General features: G+C 39.4%; 1 long non-coding RNA gene across 1 annotated transcript; it reads right to left on the bottom strand.

The window, feature by feature from the left end:
* Positions 1 to 6999: 6999 nt before the first annotated feature.
* LOC117527036 lies at positions 7000 to 25132 on the bottom strand. Its single transcript, XR_004565415.1, has 3 exons — positions 24879 to 25132; positions 24246 to 24247; positions 7000 to 7011 (listed from the first exon to the last, which is right to left on the bottom strand). It is a non-coding gene; the product is annotated as an uncharacterized LOC117527036 (long non-coding RNA).
* Positions 25133 to 25540: the final 408 nt, after the last annotated feature.

Genomic DNA, 25540 nt, shown 5'->3' with positions numbered 1-25540 from the left:
CCTTCGGCTGCTCGCTTGTTTGCATTGATTGTCCGGGAGAAGTGTAAAATGTGATGGACAAGCAATATGCTCTAATCGTTGTCCGACCAGACAAGTGGCATTTTTGGGGTAATTTAAAATGTTCAAATTCTTTATTTTCATCACTCCGAACCAAAATACCTGACCACTGCCTTTTTGTTTTCTTATTTACATCACGTCTTGTCTCGTCTTCGGTTGTTCCCGCCACTCTCCATGCAGCGGACAATCGGAAAACATGATATCAATGTGTGCGGGAGACCACTGTATGGAGTGTGTGTTCGTAGTACAGACTGACATTTTTTTCAGGAATCCCACGGGTTGGGAGTCAACTTTGCTATTTATCACGTGACTGGGACGGTACGGGATTAAAAAGTCACGGAAGCAGATGCGTGTGGGAACCAAGGTTTTAGGCAGCGAGCCGTCCTGCCATCACTTGAGCGGTCAATTTTCTAAAAAGACGCCGAAAAAATAGCGGGCAGCTTTGCTTAAAGCCGTCTAAAATTAAGACTGGGTCCGATCGCTGCAGCCGTGTGTGTGTGTGTCCGCAAGTGCACTCGAGTCGGCGGGTGGGGGGGTGGCTGAGCACAGACTGAAATCAACACAAACTAAACTGTGGCGCTGCCTTTATTTCTCTTTGGACTGTTCTGACGGTTCACACCATGTGCATGTGTGACAGTTATACTGAATTTATGAGATGAAATATTTTAGTCAAAATTCCTTAAAATGAGAATTTATGAATAAACAGAATAAAAATCACACACGTATTTAAAAAATGTACTGTGTAGAAACTCTGCAGTGATGTTCAGAAGCAGAAATCACATACAACAGCTGAGAACTCTGAACTTTAACAGGCTGTTATTTTCCAAAGATATTATTTTACATGACTTAATGTAGTTGTAGTTGCACAAAACGTGACTGAGGAGGAGAAAAAAGTAAATGAACTCTAGTCTGACTAAAAATACAAGCTGCTGATTTTTATTTTTCAAAATTATTAGGCTGCAGTTCTGAGTTTCATTTATTTCAAAGTTACCATTTATTATTTTCAAAAATCATGAGTCAAATCAGTCTGCATTGTCTGCATTCAGTTTTTCCTGCACATGTGTATTTTTTTCCTTCTTTATAAGAGTTTAGTTTTTGTGTTTGTTCTACTAAAAAGTTTTTTAAAACAATAAAATGTTAACACTTTTCCTTATAGCAGTTCTTTAATTTCAGAAATGGAACAGAAACAACCACAAATGAAAAAAGTAGGGGCTGTATGTAAAATGAAGATTAAAATAAAAATGTTATATTTCCAGTTTCTCCAGTCACACCCACAGAAGCCAAACATTCTTCCAAAGTTGTGTCTTGGTGGCTTCCCTCACTTGTCTTCTTCCAGCATAGACATTTAGTTTTTGAGAACTGCCTACCTGACACAGATTTACCATAAACTACCACACTGTTTGTATTTCTGAATGACTGATGTAAATAAAGTCTAAGAAATATTCAGTGAGTTGGAAATGTTCATGTATTCATCCTCTGACATTTCTCAAGAAAACTGGCTATAAATATTAACTAATTCTTCCATTAACAATAAAGTGCCTTGTCCCAAACTTTTTTTCTTGGAAAATGCTGCAGGCCTCAATTATAGGAATGCATATATATTAACAAAAATAAATAAAAATAAAGCTGATCTCACAAAACATGAAATATGTTGGTTTCATACAGTCTGCAGTTACAGAAATAGAAGACAAAAGTAAATGTCAGGATCATTACGTGTCCATCACCACCACATTTTGAAAAACTGTAAGACCACAGGCAATTAATTATGTTTTGTGTCTTTTAGTGACTTTTTTTTATTTGTATTTTTTAATTTGGATTAAGGCAATAACTGCCTCCCTGTATTACCACAGATGAACTGTTTTTGTTGCCACATCTTCTGAAATAAAACTGCAAAATTTTACCACCCACACAGGAGAGTGACAGTATTAACTTTTTCATGAAGTGATATGTCACAGCAAAGTAAATGTGATAAATATTTAATCTGAATCTCAGTCCCACAAAATGTTGAAATGTAATGATTTTTCTATTTCAGCTGCAATTCTTATAAACAACAGGAGATGATATAACAGTGACTGCAGTGTTTGTTAGGATTTCTCAATGTAACATGTAATGTTTGTTAATTTAGTCATTTCAACATTTAATTACATCCTTGTTGACTATGTGATTGCTTTAAATGTTGTAGGGTAAGTGTACCCATTAAGCCCAAGTAACCTTTAAGCCCACTTTCAACTTTGATGTCAATTTGCTAAAAAAGGAAAACATATTTTGCTATCCATTATGTCATCCAATCAAATGGTTTCTTACTTCTATGGCATTTTTTTTTATTGCATACAAATCACATTTTCCATTGTTGAGTTAGCCCCACCCAAAAGTATACAGTCTCGGGACCCCTGACTACAAGACAACTAAAAACTTTGGTGTTTTAATTAATTTTCAGCAATTTTCAGACACATCTTTGGTAAGTACATTAATATTATGTCAAATAAGAGGTAAATGTACTAATTTCGATTTCTAGATAAACAGTATTTTGCTAAATTATCCAATTTCCCTTCAAATGGAAAGATGAGTTTTATGAGCTAGCAAACATAGCTGATCTCATGCTAACACACCTAGCCCTGTTAATGCTACTCTGTCACAAGAACTAAGGATGTCAGCTACAAATACTAAGCATTCTGTTATTCATTTAACATTGATATTTAGATAAATGCATCATAAATTGTTCTGTGGAGCAGATTAATTTCATAAATTAACTTTTTTTTTTTTTTTTAACAGGTGGGTTTAAATGGTACATCCCATCAAAAATGCATGCAAACTACAGCAAGACACGCTAATATTCAAAGACAAAAACTTGATTTTTCTGAATGTGTGCAGAGTAGTAACTGCTGTAATATTTGATGCAAACCATATTTAGGCTCCATGCATAGTTTTGTGAGCATATCTTACATTTTGAAAGGAAAGCATTGTCTTTAAGCGTTCCTCATGTCGCAATCATTTAAGCCCTGCATGCTCTATTTAAGCCCACCTCATGTATTTCAATAGAAAATTTCCTCTAATACAAGTTAAAAACATTTTTCTTTTCAAAAGTGTTTAAAAGTAACAGTTCACTATGTGACTTTAAATTACTGATCTACAGATAAAGAGATGGATAGATAGAATGCAAATTTTAATAGGTAAATATAAATGTAATTTTTTTTAAAACATGTTCACTGTTATCTAATAAATACGAGGTCTATTAGGTAAGAAACCAACACTTTTATTTTTTTTTTAACTATATGGATTTGAATGACGTGCGATTACACCAATCATGCTTGAACCCTCGTGCGCATGCGTGAGTTTTTTCACGCGTGTCGGTGACGTCATTTCCCTGTGGGCAGGCCTTGAGTGAGATGTGGTTCAGCCCTCTCGGCTGAATTCCTTTGTTTCACACGCTGCTCGAGACGGCGCGCGTTGTTTTATCAAAATTTTTTCTGGACCTGTGAGGAATATCCGAGTGGACACTATTCGAGAAATTTAGCTGGTTTTCGGTGAAAAGTTTAACGGCCAATGAGAGATTATGGGGTGTTTCTGTCACTGTAAAGACTTCCCACGGAGCGGGACGTCGCTCAGTGCTTCCAGGCGCCGTCGTCAGCCTGTTTCGACCTGAAAACATCCTAATTTAAGGCTTAATTCACCCAGGACGTCGTGAGAGAACAGAGAAGATTCAGAAGAGGCCGGCATGAGGACTTTATGCGGACATTCCACTGTTTAAGGACATTTTTTAATGAAAGACGTGCGCGCAAATTCGCAGAGTCGTTTCCGTGACGACTCGGCAAATCTGTGTGCGCCGCGACAGGAAAAACACCTCTGTGTTGAAAACCATTTGTAAAATTCAGGCGGCTTTTGATGGCTTTCAACAAGTGAGTAACTGAGAAATTATTTAACAGCTTGGGCATGTTCCAACTTGCCCGTTAAGGTTTCCAATGGAGGTGTTTTTCCTGTCACGACCCCCCGCGGTCGGGTCCGGCCCGACATGCGACTCTGCCCGCACGTTCTTTCATTACAAAATGTCCGTTAACAATGAAATGTCCGAATAAACTCCTCATGCCGACTTCTTCTGAAAGTTCTCTGTTCTCTGACGACTTACTGGGTCAACAGAGCCTGAAATGTGGAAGTTTTCAACTTGAAACGGCGAGACGCTGCCGCCTCGAAGCGCAGATCGCCATCAGGCACCGTGGGCCGTCCTTAAAGCGACACTACCAGACCAAAATCTCTCATCAGCTGTTAAAATTTTTACCGAAAACCAGCTGAATTTATGGAATGGTGTCAACTCAGTTGTGCCTTACAGGTTTTGAAAAAAAATTTTATCAAACAAAGCAGCAGTCTGAGCCATTCCTAAACAACGAAAAAAAAAAAAAAAAAAAAAAAAAAAAAAATCGACGAGAGGGTGGGCGACTCCTCACTCAAAGACTGCCCACAGGCGAATGACGTAACCAACAGGCGTGAAAAAACTCTCGCATGCCCACGAGGGTTCAAGCATGTCTGATGTAATCACACGTGATTCAAATCCATATGGTTTTTGAAAAAAATAATAAGGTCGGATACTTTTCTAACAGACCTCGTATATTACTATTTATTTTTAATTGGATTGCCTGAAGTGCCTGAAATTAAACGAATCGATTCATTGTTCTGTGTTGTACCTTTGGAAAATAACAGGTGTTAAAGTTCAGAGTTCTCACCTGCTTTTGTGATCTGTGCCTCTGAACATCACTGCACAGCTTCTCCACATCAGGGTTTTTTGAACCCGTGTATGTGTAATTTTTGCTCAGTTGATTTATATATTCTCATTTTTAAGGTTGTTTTTAAGGATATTTAACCGTTAATTTCATCTCATGATCTCATAAATTCAGTATACAACACTCACATGATGTTAACAGGACGGTATCATCGGACCCACACGGGTAGAGAAAGTGCAGAGAGAAGTAAAGGCAGCTCCACGGTTTTGTTTTGTTTTTTAAATGTTCACTCTGGTTAACTTCTGCTCCTCTCTTGCTCTCATGTGCACTGAAGGATGTCAGCAGAATGTAACGTCTCATGCCTCCATTCAGGAATCTCCCTCCCCAACCTGCTCCCCCCCCCCCCCCCCAGTCTGCAGCCAGTTGACTACGCGTGCGTGCAAGCGCGCGCACACACAGCTTCTGTACACTGCGCATTTTAGACGGCTTGAACAAGATGGCCACTGTTTTAATCGGCCGTCTTTTTCAAAATTTGAACATCCAAATGACGGCAGGACGGCTGGCTGCCTAAAACTATGAACTGAGAGAAAAACAAAGACTTAAAAAAAAAATAAACAACTCGTCGACTACTAAATTAGTTCTCGATGGTTTCAATAGTCGACTAGTTGTGGCAGCCCTAATAGTGATTAATACAGTAGGGGTGGAGCTTCTTCTACCTGTGCAAGCGTTATTTTGACTGAACTGTGACTTCATGGACATGTTTAATGATTCATTCACTTAATGTTAAAAGATAAAAGGAAACAGCTTTTTCAAATAATAAAATAGTTGCTGTTTGAAGAGCCTTGTTTTATGTAGAGAAGTGTAGCAGCAGGTATGAGTTTACAGAGATGACAGGTGAGCTGAACCCTCAGCACATTTACCCAGATGAAGGTCTCCTCTGCAGCTTCAACCACAAATTGGTGGAGTTTCTGGAGACACTTTCCTCACATTCGGAAGCACAGAGATGTTTTCTTCTTCCGTCTGGACTTCAGGTTTTGGTATATTTAGACTAGGCATGGGCCGGTTTGGGCAGTATGATAGCCGTGGGCAAAAATACCGCAGTTTCACAGTATAATGTATAGCTTTAAAATCTGCTTTAACAGCATTATGGCTATTTGCATATGAAGCGTGCGTGATTCAGGCGCACTAATTAACACGATGTGTACCGCTATGAGCACTATACCACTGATAACTTTAGAGAAAATACCAAAATAATAGTCACTCTGTTAGACGTAGACGTTTAGATGTAGCATCTGCCCAGTGGGAAACATGACTTACTTGCTTAGGGAGAAACGTGGCTGGAATAATGTCTAGAACTCCGGATGCTCAATACTAGCCCAGCTTCATCAACAAAGTGCTTGGAATAGATGTATTTGTCCTTCTTGACATGTTTGTGGGAGAAATTTGGTCGACCACAAGCATGACTCGAGTCCACCGCTTGTACTCTCTGTGGTTTCAAGAATGGGATAAAGTTTACTCCTTCCATATAATCCTTTGCGGGTATCTTGAATTGCTCCATGTCCAACACAGACCATAGCTACGGTGCTTTGTTGCCACCATTTTTGTGTTGAAGAGCTATTCCGCAGAAAATAAAACGAAAAAGCCGACTTGGTCCTTTTAGACGGAGGGAAAAGTTCAGTGCAGGCTTCGCCTCCTTCAGCTGTGATGCAGAGCTAGCTAACGTTAGATGCCTGTTTGTAAACAGAGACAGAGGAGCGCCAATGGCAGCATCCGCTCTGCCTATCAAGAATTCTCATAACCTACTCATACTTGTAGGGACGGTATAACAGAAAATTTTTGTGGTTTTAATACTGTGGCTATGTCATACCGCAGTATACCATGAAACCAGTTATCGGCCCATGTCTAATTTAGACTGACAAAGAAGGCCCTTTATAAGCCCATAATTCAAAAGCTTCAGGAGGAGGGCGAAGCCTAAGCATCCCCCCAACCCCCGTTTTTTTTTAAAGGTGTCTTTCTATCCCATTACACTGAGAAAAAAAATCCTGCTGAGAACCCTGTTGGCAACTACTATCACTCGAAGCGGCATGCAACACTTCCACTCAGGGTCCCATCCAACCTTGTGTCCTGAAATCCTAACACAAAAATAAAAATCTTTTATAGTACCATTTCTGGTCTGACTCTGCTGAATATCTGATTAGTGAAATTAAACTAAAATGTTTGTATTTCACTGACACACTGAATACTTGTTACGAATGTGCAATAAATTAATTTGAAAGGAAAAAATGTACAGAAAAACAATTGAAAATGTGGGAGATTAGACTTTTTTTTAAATATACATTTCCCCTGTATACGTTTAAATTTGATAAGTTTGAACTCTCAAATCACAATATCACCAGGCTGGTGGCATTCACTTCAAAGTGTGAAATTCTCACCTTGTCCTTGTAAGCAATACGACATCAAAGTATTCATGATAATAAAGCTATCTGTGCACATGCGGTAATAATTAGTGGTCGCTGATGTACAGTGGTCCCTCGCTATAACGCGGTTCACCTTTCGCAGCCTCGCAGTTTCGCAAATTTTTTTGTGCAATTTTGCATGTTTTTTTTTAACAGCGCATTGTGTTAAAGCAGATAACCCGTAAGCTGGAGAGGAAATGGTGTCTCACTAATTTAGAAGATCTTCACTTAGCCTGGAAAAAGAGTCTGTTGCTCTATAAAAAAGCCCTCCGTAAAGCTAGGACATCTTACTGCTCATCACTAATTGAAGAAAATAAGAACAACCGCAGGTGTAGCCAGGCTGACAAAGAGTCAGAGCTCTATTGAGCCGAGTATTCCTTTAACTTTAACTAGTAATGACTTCATGACTTTCTTTGCTAATAAAATTTTAACTATTAGAGAAAAAATTACTCATAACCATCCCAAAGACGTATCGTTATCTTTGGCTGCTTTCAGTGATGCCGGTATTTGGTTAGACTCTCTCTCTCCGATTATTCTGTCTGAGTTATTTTCATTAGTTACTTCCTCCAAACCATCAACATGTCTATTAGACCCCATTCCTACCAGGCTGCTCAAGGAAGCCCGACCATTAATTAATGCTTCGATCTTAAATATGATCAATCTGTCTTTATTAGTTGGCTATGTACCACAGGCTTTTAAGGTGGCAGTAATTAAACCATTACTTAAAAAGCCATCACTTGACCCAGCTATCTTAGCTAATTATAGGCCAATCTCCAACCTTCCTTTTCTCTCAAAAATTCTTGAAAGTGTAGTTGTAAAATAGCTAACTGATCATCTGCAGAGGAATGGTCTATTTGAAGAGTTTCAGTCAGGTTTTAGAATTCATCATAGTACAGAAACAGCATTAGTGAAGGTTACAAATGATCTTCTTATGGCCTCAGACAGTGGACTCATCTCTGTGCTTGTTCTGTTAGACCTCAGTGCTGCTTTTGATACTGTTGACCATAAAATTTTATTACAGAGATTAGAGCATGCCATAGGTATTAAAGGCACTGTGCTGCGGTGGTTTAAATCATATTTATCTAATAGATTACAATTTGTTCATGTAAATGGGGAATCTTCTTCACAGACTAAGGTTAATTATGGAGTTCCACAAGGTTCTGTGCTAGGACCAATTTTATTCACTTTATACGTTTCCCTTAGGCAGTATTATTAGACGGCATTGCTTAAATCTTCATTGTTACGCAGATGATACCCAGCTTTATCTATCCATGAAGCCAGAGGACACGCACCAATTAGCTGACCTGCAGGATTTTCTTACAGACATAAAGACATGGATGACCTCTAATTTCCTGCTTTTAAACTCAGATAAAACTGAAGTTATTGTACTTGGCCCCACAAATCTTAGAAACATGGTGTCTAACCAGATCCTTACTCTGGATGGCATTACCCTGACCTCTAGTAATACTGTGAGAAATCTTGGAGTCATGTTTGAACAGGATATGTCATTCAATGCGCATATTAAACAAATGTGTAGGACTGCTTTTTTGCATTTGCGCAATATCTCTAAAATTAGAAAGGTCTTGTCTCAGAGTGATGCTGAAAAACTAATTCATGCATTTATTTCCTCTAGGTTGGACTACTGTAATTCATTATTATCAGGTTGTCCTAAAAGTTCCCTGAAAAGCCTTCAGTTAATTCAAAATGCTGCAGCTAGAGTACTGACAGGGACTAGAAGGAGAGAGCATATCTCACCCATATTGGCCTCTCTTCATTGGCTTCCTGTTAATTCTAGAATAGAATTTAAAATTCTTCTTCTTACTTATAAGGTTTTGAATAATCAGGTCCCATCTTATCTTAGGGACCTCATAGTACCATATCACCCCAATAGAGCGCTTCGCTCTCAGACTGCAGGCTTACTTGTAGTTCCTAGGGTTTGTAAGAGTAGAATGGGAGGCAGAGCCTTCAGCTTTCAGGCTCCTCTCCTGTGGAACCAGCTCCCAATTCAGATCAGGGAGACAGACACCCTCTCTACTTTTAAGATTAGGCTTAAAACTTTCCTTTTTGCTAAAGCTTATAGTTAGGGCTGGATCAGGTGACCCTGAACCATCCTTTAGTTATGCTGCTATAGACTTAGACTGCTGGGGGGTTCCCATGATGCACTGAGTGTTTCTTTCTCTTTTTGCTCTGTATGCACCACTCTGCATTTAATCATTAGTGATTGATCTCTGCTCCCCTCCACAACATGTCTTTTTCCTGGTTCTCTCCCTCAGCCCCAACCAGTCCCAGCAGAAGACTGCCCCTCCCTGAGCCTGGTTCTGCTGGAGGTTTCTTCCTGTTAAAAGGGAGTTTTTCCTTCCCACTGTTGCCAAGTGCTTGCTCACAGGGGGTCATTTTGACCATTGGGCTTTTTCCGTAATTATTGTATGGCCTTGCCTTACAATATAAAGCGCCTTGGGGCAACTGTTTGTGGTGATTTGGCGCTATATAAATAAAACTGATTTGATTTGATTTGTTCTGCGTCCTTATCAGGCGGGCCAGTCATGGCACCGGTCGGCATCACCGCGATTGCTCTCACTGCCTCAGATGCGCTTACTGAGTCTGCGGGCTTGGTAAACGCAGCAGCGGGCGACTCACACCGCCCTCCTGTCTGCTGTGCGGAGCTGCGCCAAATCTGGCAACAGGTCCAGAGACTACGCTCGCTGTTTTGATGCGGATGTTGACCGCAACCGCAGCGCTCCGTGGCCACCGAGAGAGGACTTGGATTCTTTGCGGGTCCCGCATCCGTACCTCAGGAGGCAGTGAGCGAAGGGAAAGTTCTGCGTGTGTCTGTTTATAATCTTCTTGCCCAGAAGAAAAAGAAAGTGTTTGCACAGGAGAGAAAAGTGAGAAAATGCTAATGCATGTTTGACAAAAGTGTATAAAGTGTGTAGTGAGGGGTTTTACAGCCTTAAAACATCCACAATAACTGCAAAAAATAGCGCTGACTACTTCGCGGATTTCGCTTATCGCGGGTTATTTTTAGAACGCAACTCCCGCGATAAACGAGGGACCACTGTATTTTAATTATTTCTCTCACTGCGCGAGTAAGCAGGTGTATTTCTGGAAAATGTCTTACTCTGCATTTCTTGGCATGTGATGTAAATAAAATGGCAAATTTATATTTACATATTAATATAGCGCTTTCCATCTGCATCAGATGGTCAAAGCGCTTTACACATCAATGCCTCACATTCACCCCGATGTGAGGCTGCTGACATGGACGGCACCCACTACACAGTGGGAGCAACTAGGGGATTAAGAACTTTGCCCAACGGCCCTTAGTGATTTTACGGTCAGGCTGGGATTTGAACTGAGGATCCTCTGGTCTCAAGGCCAAGGCTTTAACCATTAGACCATAACCTCCCCCAAAAAAGATGCACATTTCTGAAAAAGCAGAAACATCCTGATGGCTGACAGAGTGAAACGAATGCTACTACGTTAATAACGAACCTTCTGACCTTTCATTTGAAAGTGATGGCTCTGATTTACAGAGAATGCACAGAAAGGAGACAACAGACTTCACCCAGAAACTGTTAACCTTTTCGGAGTCTGTGTCACAGGATGCCATTTTACTCCTGCCATGAACACACACGCGGAATACCTCCACAACGCTGTTTATACAGGCTGCCTGAAAACTCAGAATACATTATTTTGAGGAGATAATGGAGTTTCTACCTAACTTGCCAGAATCATGAGAGAGCTTTGTGAGGAGCGCCGTGAAATCGACTGGCGAGAGCACGCGATCCATGTGTAACATCTTCTTTGGTAGTATTCTATTGATTATTCTGGCGATTAATCGAGTAATCTGATAAAAAATACTTTTGTGTTTCTAAACAACATCAATAGTCCAGGGCTCTCCCTAAGGGCCCCTTCACGCAGAGTATGAATTTGGTCGAAGTGCACATGAAGCGGGAATCGTATGCAAAGTGTGTAAAATCGTAGCTGCCTCTCACGCCTCGTACACCTGTTGCTACAATTATATGCGCACACCAGCAACTGAAAAACAGAGTGTGCGCTGTGAGAGCCCATTTGAATCCTCTCGTGGCAGGTGTCGGCCAAATTGCAGGTGACACGCATGAACATCTAACACCGCTTGTTTGGCACTTACAAAATGTGTGGCCATTTGTACTAGTAGCACAAAAACAGTCAGCAGACGATCACTGTCGAGCCGCATGTGAAATTTGTCTAAGTGACCCCATTACTGTGAAACTGCTGAGTGCACGTGCCGTGCCAGAGTGTCTGCTCCCCCCACAACACGTGTGTGTGTCACACCCCCCCTCCCCCCGCAGGCGAAGCACCTTTCGTCTGATCACAGAGTGACATCTTGGTCTGTGTGCTGACAGGACAGGGGACGTGGCAGCTGTTGACAACTCTGGTCCTGGACATCACAGCTGCAGGACACGCATGTGTTTTGATGGACACATGCCTGTTTGTGCTTGCTGTCCTCACATCGAAATACATAAAAACATATATCGCTTTGGCAAAAGGCTGGAGAGCACGCACACTGACAGGCTATTCCAGCTGGAACGGGCCGTCGGTTCATGTGGCACACAGCAGGTGACCTGAATCTCACTTCTGTCTGACAGGACAGTGAGCGGCATGCCACAGGACCATATGACAAGCCAACACTGTGACAAATACGCCACTTTCAGTCACATATCAGCAGAAATACACCATAACAAACACTGTGTGGTCAGTTATCACACCGTTTTTTTTCTCTCTTTTTAAAAAAAAAATATGTTTATCTGCTTGTTGATTTTAGACATTTCACACTAAGACAGTGATTGCAGTGCAGTGGTAAATTTACTGTCTGGTAATCAATACGTGCAGGTTCGATTCCCATGAGTGCCATTTTTTTTTATTTAACCAGGGTTATTTAACCTCAGGGTTCTGTATTGTGTCCCCTTTTATGTATTATTTATATCAACCCAGTGATATTCATTTATTATAGTTTATTTTTTATTTTATTGTTCTCCACATCAGCGGCGCAATGTGGTGTAGCTGCTCACACTGTGTTCCTGTTCACACGACACGCTAGCACGATAGCGCCGCAGCGGGATCGTGCATGTCTGCCCATCGGCTCGATGTTTCGTGGTTTGCTCATACAAGCTGTTCCAGCGTGATTCACCTTGATTTGTATTTATTCTCACTATGTGTGAAGGGACCCTAAGCAATGGTACAATGTCGCTGCGCCACCACGCAGATTGTCAAATTTAGTGCATACCTTTCTGTTTTCCTAGGTAATTATTTATTTTTTTCACATCTTTACAAGTTTTGGATCTTTCCCAGTGTCAGGAGCTCAGTTCAGCACTCCCCTGACACTGGACCGTAAGTGCAGGCGGTTGGTGTAATCCTCAGTCAGTCAGGCTGTACGTGAACGTGAGCACAGCCTGTGAAAAACTGGGCTCTGGGAGGGGTGCAACAATTTACCCAAACTGACTCCAAATTACTAAATGAAGTATTTTTATATATTTTCAGAAATGCGCTCTGTTCTCAAAACAGTACTGTATACTGTATAATGGCGCAGTGCCATTAGTCCACTGTTTAGGGCAGGGGTGGGCAACGAGGGCCAAGACACTGCAGGTTTTCTTTGCAACCAATCACCATAGCAGGTGGGTTGCTGATGAGCTTCTCCCCTGTACATAAACACCTGGTCGTCCTGCTGAAGGTGACTGGTAGCAAGGAAAACCTGCAGTGTCTCGGCCCTTCATGGCACATGATTGCCCACTCCGGGTGTAGGGAGAACCCTGAAGATATTGCATTCTTGCTACAAAATATTTAGGAAAAAAAAAAGAATCACATACACGGGTTATTGCAACAATTAAGTAGTCATGTATATTTTTCACATGGCATCAGATCAGCGCCAAAACCACACTCGAGTAAAAAATAATGCATTCACGTGTAGATATTAACTGCGTGTGTGCAAATTATCTCTGTGCGCACGCAAAGGTGCTGCGCACGAGGACCGCTGCGCCCCCCGCCCGCTCGAAGTTTATTTCTGCTCGCGTGCAGGGAATTCCTGCTCTCTCGCTTGAAACTAATGCCACTATGGGGGTTGTATTTTGGCACAATGGGGGAGGGATCCAGGTCGGCACTGGGTCTGTTGTGATTGGTTGTCCCTGGAGAGCGAGGTTTCATTGACAGCCCGCCTCTCTGACACGGCATTAAGTGATTATTGCCTTGTTTCTGCTTAAAACTTCACTCCAGTCATAATCTTCCTCAGCGACAGATCTCTGAAGCTTCTGTACAACAATTATTTCCACATAAATGCAGCATTATTTCATAATAAATTGCAGAAAGTCCTAAAAACCGGAGCGTCCGAGTCTCTGTGTACCCAAACCGTTCAAAGGGAATAATGTGATCATTAACCATCAGATGCCAAAGTAAAACCTCTTAAATCATGTGCAAACCATTATGCCACCACCTCCCTGAAGAAGACAATGGCATCTCCTTTTTTTTTTTCTTTTTTTTTTTAAGTAAGCAGCTTACTTAACTGTCTCACTAATTCACACAAATGAGATTACATTCTTTAAGATTTTGGAAAGGAAGAAATACAAAAGATTAGATGTAAATATTTAACATTTCCAGTCTCACCAAAGATGAAAGAACTCCAATTTAAAATTATTAACAAGATATATCCAATGGATGTAGGTAACTGTGGCTTTTGTGAGACTGGACCTGAAGACCTGATGGACCATCTTTTCTTTTTGTGTGAAACAGTGCAAAGCTTTTGGTTTGACCTTCAACAATGGATTGTCTCTAAAGGAATTTGGATTGGCGATCTAACCAATACAGGCAACAAATTTGGAATATTAATTCTAATTAGGGCTGCAGCTGTCGATTATTTTAGTAATTGAGTATTCTATCAATTAATCGGATAAAAAGGACTTTTGCATTTTTAAACAACATCAACAGTCCAGGGCTCTCCCTAAGCAATGGCACAGTGTCGCTGCATCATCACCCAAATTGTCAAATTTAGTGCATCCCTTTCTGTTTTCCAGGGTAATTATTTATTTTTTCATATCTTTACAAGTTTTGGATCTTTCCTGGTGTCAAGGAGCAGAGCTCAGCACAGGTGGCTGGTGTAATCCTCAGTCAGTCAGGCTGCACGTGAACACAGCCTATTGTTGCTACGTCATCACCAGAACAGCACCTGTTGATTCAAGCCCAAATCAACTGTAAACACGGTGCAGGTTGAGCTGTTTTTGGACGATTTTTTTTTTTTTAAAGTCCAGTCTGAAGGTATTTCTGAAGCAGCTGTGGGGGACACAGCATTTATGGTTTAGAGCCTTATTTAGATGACATTAAACTTTGGAGGAAAACCTTCAGTCTGACAACAGTGACGATACTGGCAGAGTTCAGAACACAGAATGGTGATTATTAAGGAAGTGTGGATTTTTTTTCCTTAGAAACAATTTCAAATCTGAAAAATGTCACGTGGGACTGAAAATATCAGCTATTTTTAAAATAAATATTGTTTCCTTCTTGAATACATTTAATCAGTGTTGTAATGTAACAAAGTAGAAATACTTCATTACTGTACTTAAGTAGAATTTTGACGTATCTGTACTTAACTTCTTTATTTAAATTTCTGGCAATGTTCACTTTTACTCCACTACATTTCTTCAATAAAATGTATACTTTTACTCCGATACATTTCTCTTAAACATCTTCATTACTACAATACAAAAGTAGAAGAAATTTGATTGGGTGATGCCCAGGAATGAAAGTAAGTCAAAACGCAGCGGAATGCCGTACCGGTCCTATCCAGCCGGAACGCAGCCGGTGCGCCTGCTGAAGAGCAACTTTTCACCCCTATTTATAATCAGAGAGGAAAGAAAAGATGAACTTCCAGGAGTCACGGCCAAAAAAGAAGGTAGGCTGCTTTGTGTCTGTCTCCGGTTACTTTTGCATTTTTAAAGAGCTGGAAGTTTGAATCATGACACCAAATGGAGATGCATTTCAGAGCGCAGAAACGGTGCGCTATTTTGCATTCTGAATTTACACCTGCACACAAATGCATGTCCTGTGCAGAATCAGGGGGAGGAAGGCAAAAAAAAAAAGGTTTGTGAAGCAGCTACAGATCTTCTGTTCGTGCTTGGCAGACCCAGCAGGAGACCCGACGGAATTACCACAAAACTGCTGCTGGTGCGCGAACTGTTTCAATTTTCAAGCGACTTTCTCCCAGTAGCAGTTCTAGACCAATTTTACTGAGGGGGCCTGGCTGGAGCCAGAGGTTCGTCAGAAGGGCACATTCAACCCAGGGCAAAAAATACAAAGATTTGAAATCTTATTTGATTGATTTTATTTTCATAAACCTAGTGATTAACCATTGTAACCAAAGTGAATGGTTCAAAATATCAGATTTGAGACTGTATTGACTTGAGAAAATAATCAGCACATGAATTTAACTTTAATTTGTGGCTGGAAGTGCACCATTTTAAAGCAAGTCCCTCTGTGGTTTTTCTGCTGCAGGTGCGTTTCTCATGCCTGTGTCACACTCTAAACACACAGAAGCGCTGTGATAATTTAAACCAGGGGTGCCCAAGTTCGGTCATCGAGATCTACCTTCCTGACACTCTTAGTTGTCTCCCTGCTCCAACACACCTGAACCCAATGAATTCTCATTGAAAGCCTGCTGACGAGTCTTTCATTGGGTTCAGGTGTGTTGGAGCAGGGAGACAACTAAGAGTGTCAGGAAGGTAGAGCTCGAGGGCCGAACTTGGGCACCCCTGATTTAAACTTTTAAAGCACCATCGCTGTGGTGTGATCATGAGACGACCTGATCCATCGAACACGGTGATCATGCCTGATAAATGCACTCTTTAAACATTTAAAGCGTCGCCGCTGTCGGTGACCACATGTTATGTGTCAGACGCAGGACGGAGAACCGACCAGCGTTTGAAGGACCCAGTATAAAATAAGCAGAGCACGGTACAAAGGATAACTGAATTTAATAACATAACAGTGATGTGCTAATTACAAACAAATGAGTGCGCGGTCTGCGAGGTGGAGATACGGTGCGCTCCTAGCAGCACAAACGGTCCGGAGCCAGAAACAGTTCGGACCCAAGGACCCCGCCGACACCCCCCCAGGTGGCCGTGACAAACCGAGTCTGTGAAAGAAGAAACCATCATGTGAGTCCACACTCCACACACAGAGAGACCACTCAAAGGTGTACATAAACAGCAAACACTTCCTGGCTTAATCACTAATAAGCTTCCCACCCTGCAGGCATGGAACACCCAGTTCACATTATCCACTGCAGTGGAAGCTGATTAAACGACTAACATAACAGCTCAATATAATAAGGTGTGAGGGACACCACATTTACTGACTGTACTAATGTTAGTCACAAAACCTACTGTACCTCAGGAAGTGTGCTGACGAGCATGAGACCTCACCCCCTCCTCTTTCACAGACCATGGCATCAAACCTGGTACGGTCTCTGCATCCATGATGATGAGATGGCTCTTGAGACGACGATCTCACCCGTCTGGTCACAAGGTCGAGTCTCTGGCAAATACACACTGTGTACTCCAGACTTAAATGCCACCATGCCCCAATCCATGTAGATGCACCACAGCTGTGAGTCCTGACGAGCTGCACATGACCAGCCTCAGGTGATCAGGGTGAGGTCCTAATAACTCAGCCACACAGCCACTCAGTCCTGAACGCAAGCCACCTGGAAGGAAAAACAAAAGACAGAACAGAAGACAGAAACAAAAGGCAGCCAGGCACCCCCAGCCATACAACACCACACCTACAGATCACACAACACTTCATTCTAATCACATCTGATCGCGGTCAACTGGTACTCTAAAAGTTTAAATCATCACAGCGTTTTATTATTCATGTCTGTGATGACCTGATCAGACCTGATCAGGTCCGCTGATCAGGAAGCAGCTGCTGGGTGCTTTCAACATTTAAGGAGTCAAAGCGCTTTATTTTCATTTCATTTATTTGTGCAAGGACAGCATACAATTACATTATGCTCATTGAGCAGAGATGTTTGTACCAGATTATAGCTGCAACAGCTAATTCCCATCTGTAGTCAGGGGGATACACATAGAGCTATTAAATACATCACAAACAACACCTACAAAATATGTAATACTAAATTCATAAAATATATAATATTAAATTAATTCTTATGTCATTCATCTCTAAAATACTGTGCCATATCAAAATGTTTAAAACAATCATTCATCCCTGTCACTCATCATGTAGCATCAAAACATCAAAATTATCAAGACATTTATTAATTCATCTAAGCCTCTCAATTACTGTACAATATCAAAACACTTGTAAAAGATATTCACCATTCATACAGTTCATCTCTCAATTTCTATGTAAAATCAGAACACTTATTACACATGTTCAATCTTACCTTTAGCAGTGCTATATATTTAGTGCCTGCATCTTTGGTTTTGAAGGAGCCATGATTTTACCTTTACAGAAAATGTCTTAAAGTCTGGTTGTGTTTTTATTTCTTGTGGTAATATGTTCCACTTCTTTGTGGCTCTGTAAGAAAACACTGATTGTGCAAATGCAGTCTTACATTTGGGAATGGTACACTGCCTCTGAGTGGTTGCTCTTGTTACCCTTGTTGTTGTATCAGAGGACAGGTGAATGAAGTTCTTGAGAGGTGGCGGAGCTTGATTATGGACTATTTTGTATACCATTTGAACCTCATGGAGAAAGATAAAATTTTCAAAGCTGAGTAAGGCGTATTTGCTCAATATATGACAATGGTGATATTGAATGCTTTTTTGATCAAGGATTTTAAGAGCCCTTTTGTACAGGGACTCCAAGGGTCTTAACGTTGTTGGATTTGCTTGGGCCCAATTTGTTATACAGTAAGTGAAATGAGGTGTTATCATTGCATTTAGAAAGCATTTTGCAGCCTCTGTTGTTAATGTATTTCTGATGCTTTTAAAAGTAGCTAAATTAAATTTCAAAGTGTTTGAGATCTTTTTTATATGCTTCTTAAAGCTGAGAGTTGAATCTAATGTAAGCCTAAATATTTAAATTCAGTTATATTTTTTATAATTTGATCATTGATAATAATATTTGGATATACTGTTTTATTCTTAATAGTGAAGTACATGGCTGCTGTTTTTTCTAAGTTTAGTGTTAGACAGGATTCCTGAAGCCAGGTAGAGACTCTTCCCATGGCTATAGTTAGTTTGTTCACAACCTCAGTCATATTTGTTCCGTGTGTGTATATTATTGTGTCGTCTGCATACATTTGTATCCTCACATTGTCACATGCTAAATCAGGTAAATCATCTATATCATCAAATCATCAAAGAAAATAGCACCGGGCCCAAAATTGACCCCTGTGGTAAACCTATATTACACAGTTTTGTCTCAGATACTACATTATTAATTCTGACACATTGATTTCGCCCTGATAAATAAGATTTTAAACAACTTATTGTATTTTCTGATAGTTTGAATCTCTGTAATTTTGAATAGAGAAGTTCATGATTTATGGTATCGAACGCTCTGCGTAAGTCTAAGAAAATTGCTCCAACAACTCCTCCTTTGTCAAAATTTGATTTTATGTTTTCCAAAAGATAGCTACAGGCTGTATCTGTAGAATGGTACTTTCTAAAACCAAACTGCATAGGATGTAACAACGCATTTGATTCTAGATGATCGATTATTTGCCTGGACACTACCTTTTGTATGATTTTAGAGAATATTGGAAGGATGCTAATTGGTCTGTAATTTTCCATTTCTTGTTTATTACCAGATTTGTGTATAAGAATTATTGCTGCAATTTTCATTTTATCTGGGAAAGAATTTTGTTCAATTGAAAGATTCGTTAACCTTGTTAGTGGTTTGATTAAGTGTTCATAATTTTTTTTAATGAGCGCAGAGTCTATTCCGTAGACGTCTTTGCTTTTTGAATTTGTCAGAGAAACCAAAGTTTTTTTTTTACCTGAAATTCATTAGTTAAGCATAGGTTCAGTTTTGGGTTATCTGTTATTAGTCTTTTTTTGGGATACACTGGAGTGAATTTTTGGCTGAGTTCATATATAGAATTAATAAAATATGTATTAAAATTGTTTGGATTACTTAAATTATCATTAAAAATTTCATTACAACATTTAATTTGTGTAATTTCACGTTTTTGATGATCTTTGCCCCTCAATTTATTGAGTGTTTCCCATAAGGCTTTATTATTGCCTTTTGCTTCTTTTATTATATTTAGGAAAAAATTCGCTTTAGCTTTCCTGAGTTCTGATGTTACTTTGTTCCTCATCCCTTTAAATACTATGTGATCTGTATTCTGGACGGATTTTAAAAAGATTTTTAACGCCATATCTCTAATTTTCATCATTTGCCTCAAGGTCTCATTTAACCAGAGTATATTTTGCTTTTTATTTTTTATTGGTATTGTCTTCCTGTATTTAGACAATATGTCTTGGATTGTGCTTATTATTTGATTTGCCACCTCTTCACAATCAGGTCCTGCAATTTTTTCATCCCGGTTAATCAGCCCAAGATCATTTTCCAAACGTTCTAAATTTCTTTTTGGAATAATATCTACACATTTTACCTTTATTTCTCTATTCTGGTTTTTAGTCCTAAGTCGGGATAATTTACGTGCAACTAATGTAAGATGGTCAGACATTCCAGTTATTAAATTGGATGTTTTAGAGATACGGTCTACTTTATTACTAAGAATTAAATCCAGTAACATTTGTGATTTATTTGTGATTCGGGTAGGCTTATTGATTAATTGTGACAGTTGATATTTAACGCACGTCACTCAATTTCTTTCTTGTTTTTTTGTCCATCCAATTTAAGTTGAAATCCCCCAAGAGGATTATTTCTTTTGCACTGTAAATTTGTAAAAATCATAGAAATTTTCCTTAGCAGATGGTGGTCTATAGAGAACAAATACAAGAAAGGACATTTCAGGTGATAATGTAGATTTTACACCAATACACTCTAAGTTGTTATTGGGTAAGTCCAGTTTATTCATTCACAGCAGTGTTTACCACAGCCAGTCCACTCATCAGCATTCTGTACACAATGAAAATGGTCCACCAAGATAAAAAATAAATAAATAAATAGAGTAAAGTTAAATTACTCTGTTTCTGACCGGCACCACACCGGGCAGTACCAACCCGAACCACTGGGTACAAACAGGGCTGTCGTCATACAATGGATAATCGTCAAGGTGTAACAGCTGCATTAATTTATTAGACGTGTGGCAGCGTGCGCCACAGTTTTTAATACGGTCGGCATACGCTGGCTAAATCGTCATGATGTGACAGGGCCATAAGTTGTTCACCAGCGATGATCAACAAATTACTAAACATGGCTAGTTCCTTGAACCAGTTTTTGGCTTTCTAGACAACTGATTGGGAACAACCACACTCAAATGGTGGCTCTAATAAAATACGAAATGGAGCCTGATTATCATGAAATGGGGGTAAAATGTAATGAAATGGAGCAGACCGACCCAGACTGACTCCAAATATGATTAAATTAATTAATTTTATAAATTGTTTTAAGCAAAACGGGGACTGATAATAACAAAACGGGGGTAAAACGTAGTGAAATGGAGCAGACTGACTCCAAATGTGAATGAATTAAGTACTTTTCTTTATTTTTTTAGCGAAATAGGGACTGACTAATGAAATGGGGGTAAAACCATCAATTTTTATTTAATCCACTAGATGGAGGACCGCTGCGATCCGCTCATTTGCTGGCTGTTGCCAGAGCACCACCATCTCGATTAGTGTGTAACACCCAAACATAAATAGAAACCAATGTAGGCATGATCAATGTTTTCAAGAGTTTCACCATAAATCTGCATTTTCCGTGCTATTACATTCATTCAAACTCAGTCCTGTATTTGTACACCCACTATTTGTCAAAACAAACACAGAAGAGGATCAGACGTTTATATAATAGACTTAATAGACTGGGACTGTTCGTCTCCCAGTCCAGATAGAAAATAATACTATCAGTGTGTCAAACACAGTATGTCTGCCACAACACCAGATACTAGTCTGATCCTTAATTAATGTCATTATGATGGGAAATCAGGGGTCAAAGTTAGAGCTGTGCACGCTTGCATCATATTAAAGATATTAATATTATAATATCTTAATACTGCGCTTACACATAACAACGGCACGCCACGAATGCCACGAGGTATACATTCTTGGCTAGAGGTGCACCAATCAGGATTTTTTAGGCCGATCACCGATCACTGAAATTTTGATCGGCCGATACCAATCAAGTACATATTTGGATCATGCCCAAAATAAGAATATAGGTCTAATGTATAGGACTATTTTTGCATTAAAACTTAATGATGAAAACAAAAAACATGCATTCAAATAAAGACACTAGAATAAACTGCCAACTTTTGTTTTATTACACTGACTTTGTTCTACCAGCAAGCTTTTTTTCCATGTTTCATGTTGCTCAGCTTACAGCCTACAGAATGTTGAGAATGCAAAATACAGCCCTCATTCTATGGGTTTAAAATTGTCTCATTAATATTTGTAAATGCACACAGAGTGATCTACACATAATCATTGATTTGCAAATGTGTTCAGATATCCACAAATGCAAATTTCATATCTGTAACTTGTAAATTGGTCTTAGCAAATAATGTTGTATTTGCAAATATAAAACTTAATTTGTAAAAAAAAAAAAAAAAAAAAATTACATTTGTAAAACTGGAAATTGTATTTCTGAATTGAGTTTCAGCATTTGTGGATCACCAATTACATGCATTCATCACTTTCCTCTGTGACGTAATTTTGAGACATTCTTTTTGCGAAATCCACAGATCCACAAACAAATGCCTACTGATTCATAAATACACACTCACGCACACTGGATATCCACTAAATGGCAGTGTGGTTCCATTCATTACACAGCAGTCTATTTAGATCTCTCAGAGCCATTTGACTCATTTTGACTTCTGATATGAGCTGGACGGACATGGACTACATTAGATGATGGCGACTGCTCTCCTTGTCCGTCCAGCTCATATCAGAAGTCAAAATGAGTTTACGTCACAGAGGAAAGCAAAACAAAAATAAACAAAACTGTGTTTCACTTTGAAGTTATTAATTCAGACTGGATTCTATCATTCTAACTTGACTCATCAGAGAGCCGCGCAGCGTTTGGAGCTATGTGAACAGAATGGAGGACGATTCTCGTTTCTTTCTCGCAACAAGACAGGAGTCCCAGTTAGTAACTTTAATCCGCACAAACATGACTTTGTTGAAAAAACTGAGTAGCCACTTGAATTTTCATTAGGCGGCCAGGTAGAGGTCAATTGAAGAATTACACAGGGGTCACAATTTAAAAATGTTTCAATCATATTGAAAGCCATACCACATTATTTGTTTGATCACAACAATACCAAAAAGGTATAGTATGGACTATCTATGACTGAATGTTATGGAGTTATGGGGTAAAAACAGCAAGAATGGTAACAAAGGTCAGCATTAGTTTGTACAGGGGTCAGATGTTAAAGTTGCTCTAAATATTGTAAAATGTGATGCAAATTATTGGTTGAGTTAATAGGGTTTTAAAAAGGAATAGTTTGCACTATGTGGCATGCTTAGTTATCATGTTACAGGGTAACATATGTCACATGTCATAGAATCCAATGGATGTCGACATTGCTCTACCTTTACCTTGCAGACCAAGCATTCAACACACTATTTAATTTATTAATCCTATCAGTTCAACCAATAATTTGCACCACTTTTTACCAAAATTGGAGCAACTTTAACTTCTAACCCCTGTACAAACTGAAATTGACCTTTGTCACCATTCTTGTTGTTTTTACCCCATAACATTCAGTCATAGATAGTCCAAAGTATACCTTTTTGGTATTGTTGTGATCAGACAAATAATGTGGTATAGCTTTCAATATGATTGGCGCATTTTTAAATTGTGACCCCTGTGTAATTCTTCAATTGTACCCTACCTGGCCGCCTACTGAAAATTCAAGTGGCTACTCAGTTTTTTCAAAAGAGTAATGTCTAAGGAGTATTTGTGCCAACTTTGGTGCTTCTTTCCAGAAATGAACAACTGTTACAGTTATCTGCGCCACTATCAGGCACATGCAGCAGGTGGAACACCTGCAGGAACGCGCTGAGGAGCACAGGAACAAGACTTTTAGCAGACTTGGCATACTGCAGCAATGAAACTGAATGCAGTGCAGCAGGGTTTAATTGTGAGTATGTCAGAGAAGAACACTGTCGATCTAGAACAAGAAACAACCAATCATCTTTCACTGTAAATAGGGAAGGTACTTTTAGCTCTCCGTCCTTTATCACACCGGTAAAAAGTTGTGGAATGAATTACCACTTTCAATTCGGCTGTCAAGTACAAAGAATCTCTTCAAAAAAAGAGTGAAAAGTCACTTTTTGTCAGTTATGTCAAAAGATGGCCACAGTGATTTCTTTATTAGTGTTTTTATTTCTTGTACTTATGTTTTTTATGTTTGTTTTTTATAATTATTGTGTTTTATCATGTACCATGTTTGCAATGGTAATAACCCTTCTGGCTTTAATGCACTATCCTTGGCAATAATAATGAAATTTTGAATTATGTAATGTAACAAATGTTATTGCTGAATCAATCAACACTGCCTATGTGTAAACGCAGCATAAACGCATTATTTGGAGTCAGTCTGGTTCACTCTAGTCAGTCCATTTCGTTACATTTTACCCCCATTTCGCCCCATTTCATCCATTTCCTATTAGTATGGCCCCTTAAATGTAGCTAATCATTCTTGGACGACATTAAGACCTTTTGCATCAAGGTCGAACGTACAATGGACGATTTCTGCAGGGTTTTCAATAATAAGTTAACATTTTTAGGTCAATGAGATTGTGGAACATAAGAATTTTCAGTTTAAAAAAAAAACGTATATTCAAAACTCACCAAAAGGCGAGCACTGACTACAATCGTCGCCGACTTCTTTTTCCTTCTTCTTCTTCTTCTTCTTCTTCTGAGCACACTCTCACGAGCACCACTATCAGATTATGACAAGGTAAAAGTGTCGGTCCAATGAGAGCGGTGCTCTGAGCAGGGTGTCTTTTGCGTTTGAGTGCGGATGACAAAAGAAGTTATCTGTGAATTATCGCCACCTACTAGACTGGAGGCTGGTGAAGACAGAAAATAAAATGGAGGTAAAAACATAGACATTATATACGTAGACGCCTTATAACTTGCTGCAACGTAATCCAGCGTCCCCGCCATATTGGATATGTCTCTTCACAATAGGCTCGCACCACAATCAACCGGAGTCTTTGCTGCGGGTAAACCTCCGTTGTAAACCTCGTCTTTGCTCGGATTACAGAGCGACTCTGAGCAAGCCACTCCAACATTTCAAGTGCACCTATATTGTAGACTTTACAGTAAACACACGGAAATAGAACACAGCTACGGCGAGTTCCTGTTTTCAAAATAAAAAGGTGGGATTTTTTTTTTTTAAGAAGAAATTGAAATACATCTCGTAGAGGAGACAAACAAATCAAACAAAAACAGACAAAAACAAACAAACAAAAACAAAATTAAAAGGGGCATTACCCAGTGACAGATAAGGGACAAGGAGCAAGGTCATTTCATAAAAGTAACATAGAGTTTATATCCTTGTGGATTTTACACGCCAGCTTAGATTTCACTTTATGGAGAGACAGGAAAAATAATTTAAAGTCATTAACAAAACCTACAAAGGAGGGCTTATTGTTTCTCCATTTACAACAGTGAATATAATATTTACCCATGAGTATGACAATATTTACCACATCAGAAATAGAAGACTTTAGATTGTTCATATAAAAAAGAATGTGAGAGATGACAAAAGGTAAAATATCAATTATTTTCACAGATAACCACTCACTGATACCCAGCCAAAACGTCCTAGATACAGGGCATAAATAAAGGTTTCCTCAGCTACATTACAGAAAGCGCAAGGCTCTACTTCAAACCCAAATCTTCTTTTAAGGAAATCAGCGAGTGGATAGATTTTATTTATTATTTTAAAGTGAGTTTCTTTTACCTTAGGTGAAACAGGCCACTTCAACAAATTTTGTATGAGCCTTTTCCACAACTGACATGGAGATTTCTTGAGTTGTTCTGAACAAGGCTCTGTTGAAGTTATGGAACAGCTCTACTTTAGGCTATACTAACAAGTCTGTCACACTTCTTAATGTTTATGTGAATTTAATCTATGATTAACTGAGGTAAATGAGATCTAACATTACAATT

This window comes from Thalassophryne amazonica, chromosome 15 (genome assembly GCF_902500255.1).
Source record: "Thalassophryne amazonica chromosome 15, fThaAma1.1, whole genome shotgun sequence".
Taxonomy (NCBI): domain Eukaryota; kingdom Metazoa; phylum Chordata; class Actinopteri; order Batrachoidiformes; family Batrachoididae; genus Thalassophryne; species Thalassophryne amazonica.
Note: the sequence above shows the minus strand (reverse complement) of the source record. Positions and strands in the feature narration are given on the sequence as shown.